The sequence below is a fragment of the Syngnathus typhle genome, linkage group LG9 (genome assembly GCF_033458585.1).
Source record: "Syngnathus typhle isolate RoL2023-S1 ecotype Sweden linkage group LG9, RoL_Styp_1.0, whole genome shotgun sequence".
Classification (NCBI taxonomy): domain Eukaryota; kingdom Metazoa; phylum Chordata; class Actinopteri; order Syngnathiformes; family Syngnathidae; genus Syngnathus; species Syngnathus typhle.
The window spans coordinates 15,563,234-15,566,516 of NC_083746.1; the positions used below are offsets into that span (position 1 = coordinate 15,563,234).

A 3,283-nucleotide genomic window follows, 5' to 3' on the forward strand; every position below is an offset into this window, starting at 1 on the left:
CATGTAGTTACATGGGGTAGAGTCAGATAAGCTTAGGCTTCCTTCTACTCCCTTTTTGAACAAATATGATTTTACGATAAAGGAAAATTATGATGCAATATCTTTTTTCTTTTATATTCTATTGTATTATGGAGTTATCATTTTTCTGTATTTTTATTTTTTTCTTGTATTTCTTTAATGTTCGAAATAAACGTTTAAAAAAAAAAAATCAACCATAATATCGGATCGGTATCGGGTATCGACCGATACGCAAAGCCACGGCATCGGTATCGGTATCGGAACTGAAAAAGTCGGATCGGTGCATCTCTAGTCATGTTCCAAGGAGATTATAGCGAGGAGTTCAGAGAATTCGACGAAGAAGTTATTAGCATAACCTGGGGGTCTGTATACAACCATAAGTAGGACAGGGGGAGAAGACTTCATTACAACTGCAAGATACTCAAACGAAAGACAATCTCCAAATGACGTCCGTTTACATTGAAACAAATCAGAATAGATTAGGAAAACGCCTCCCCCTCTCTTTCCGATTCTGAGGGCGTCAATGCAGTTGGAATTAGGTGGAGTTGATTCATTAAGGATATATTCTCTGTTATCTAGATCAAGCCAGGTCTCTGTAAGAAACATGATATCTAATTCATTACTCGTAATGAGGTCATTGATGAGAAGTGATTTATTGACTAATGATCTAATATTGAGCAGGGCCGCTCGAATTGTTTTGGTTCTGGTGGAGTGTTTTGATTTCTGGAGCTGTTTCTGACGGATGGGTATCAGGTTTGATCCAGGGACGGAACAAACTAGGATGATAGGGTTGTTTATTCTAGGAGTGATCAGCGTTGTGATAGCTTCTGGAGTATGTTGCTGTGTGACCTTGTTCTTGCTGTTTTTGGGTGAGGAATTTTCTTTAGAACTCTGGCTTGCGGGGAGTAATGGGACAAGGGGGGACGTATGGGGGGAGTTAGGTGAGGGAAAGGGGGTTTGTGTAGAGAGCTGTTCAGTTTGCTTATGGGGAGGGGTTGAGCCTGGGTGGAGCATCGATGGGGGCTGGGTTCGTTCAGGTCGGTTTGGGGATCCTGGGTGGAGCATCGATGGGGGCTGGCTATATTGATGTTTGCCCGTTCAATCCTCTCATTCATGTGTGATGAGAAGGGCAGTGGAGGGGGGGAGGGAGAAAGGGATATGGAGGAGGGTGGGAAGTGGGGGGTGGATTAGAGAAGGGGGGTGGGGTTCTGGGGGTGTGTAGGGTGAGGTGTGGGGGGTGGATGAGAGGAGGGGGGGGTGATGGGTTTCTGGAGTTGGAGAGGTGGGGGGGTCTGAAGCATGTGGGAGCTGCTGAGCATGGTTGGTCTCCGTACCGGCGGCTGTAGGCGATAGAGGGTCGGTCTGGGTCCGGTCTAGTGGTTGAGATGATTCTGTGGTTGCTGTTTGTAGGGTTTCGGCTTCTTCTGCTGGAGCAGTGGTCTCTGCGTCTAACAGTGAACAACGGACAAATTCAGCAAGGTAATTTAAATACGCCATGACCCAGATTCGTTCCGGGGATGCTACGGCCACAAAAGTCAAAAAGTCAAAGTCAGCTTTATTGTCAATCTCTTCACATGTCAAGACATACAAAGAAACCGAAATTACGTTTTCTCTATCCCACGGCGACGAGACATATTACACGAAAGACATACAAGTAAACGACACAATATAAAAACAAGAAGGCACAAACAATAAATAAGAGTGATGAACAAATAATAAATAAACAGATAACACAATAAATAAGAAGAGCAAAACGGAGCCAGTGTGCATACAGCAGACAGTAAGCATAGCGCAAAAGTACAGGACGCTACGCAGAAAGGGAAGCGAGTTCAGGATCCTAACAGCCTGGAGTATGAAGCTGTTGTTGAGTCTGGTGGTGCGGGAGCGCAGGCTCCTATACCTCTTCCCAGAGAGCAGAAGATCAAACAAAGAGTGAGCGGGGTGACTCACATCACTCACAATCGTGGTCGCCTTGCGGGTGAGATGGGAGATGTAAATGTCTTTCAAGGAGGGGAGTGAAGCACCAATAATCTTACCAGCCGTGTTCACTATGCGCTGCAGGGCCTTCCAGTTGTAGTCAGTGCAGCCGCCACCCCAAACAGCAATACAGCTGGAGAGGACGCTCTCAATGGTGCCACGGTAAAATGTAGTCATGACGGCCGGAGGCTATACAGTCATGCAATAGCATACAAGAAATTTAGGTTCTTTTCTTTAGGATCTTCAGCCGAGATACCCAGGCAGACCATGAAAGAATGTTGATGTTAAAATGTTAGTGGAACTATCCAACTGCGCAGAGCCGATGATCCCAAAGATTCGGGGTGAGACAACATTGAAAAAATGTTTTTCTTTGCTGACAGTGTCACTTCTTTTGTGGCTTAGCTCTTCTTCATTTCACATCTAAAGTATCGTATCATTTTACCTTGTAGCTTATACTACCCCGTACATGACATATCATGTCGCCCATACAACTCATGCATGAGATGCGATGGCTGAGATATTTAGGCGATGGGTTGCTACTCCATTGTGCTCTCCACTCAGCATTTCATCATACTCGTCGGATTTTCACACAAAGTATCTCGGCACAACGTGTTGTCAATGCCATATGAGCAAGACGAGGTGGCCGAGAGGTTAAGGCGATGGATTGCTAATCCATTGTGCTCTGCACGCATGGGTTCAAATCCCATCCTCGTCGAAAGTTAATGTTACATTCTTTTACAGTGGAGCCTCGGTTTCTGAACGTCCCGGTTCTCGAACAAATCAATATTTGAACAAAAAATTCGAGAATTTTTTGCTCCGGATGTCGAACGAAATTCGATTGTCAAACCTCACGAGAGGACCCGCATGCCAACTGACTCCGTTCGTTATTACATTCTAGTTACTCTGAAGATTGCAACAACTCTAATCATGCCTCCAAAGGAAGCAAGTGGGATAAGTGTTGTTGATGATGTCCGTTGTTGGGTCAGGAAAACTAAGATGTGGGGTAACGGTTTGTTCTTTATTGGCAAGATCTTGGGTTGTTTAATGGGGGTCAGTACACATGGCACTTCAGCAGATGTAACAACATCCTCCATCTCCAGGTAAGAAGCTTTTATACTGTCCGGAAAAGGCGGGAAAGCAACACCTGATCATTTGGTATCGATGTGTATTGGAGAGTCACTGCTGCGTGTGTGTATTTGTGTGCGTGTGTGTGTGTGTATGTGTTTGTTTGTGTGTGTTGTTGTAAGGCGGACGTAGTTGAGAGCGCCATGAGAACGTTAAAGGGGCG

At 45.2% G+C, this 3,283-nt stretch overlaps 1 non-coding gene across 1 annotated transcript; it reads left to right on the forward strand.

The window, feature by feature from the left end:
* Nucleotides 1-2,628: 2,628 nt before the first annotated feature.
* trnas-gcu (transfer RNA serine (anticodon GCU)) lies at nucleotides 2,629-2,710 on the forward strand. Its single transcript has one exon. It is a non-coding gene; the product is annotated as a tRNA-Ser (tRNA).
* Nucleotides 2,711-3,283: the final 573 nt, after the last annotated feature.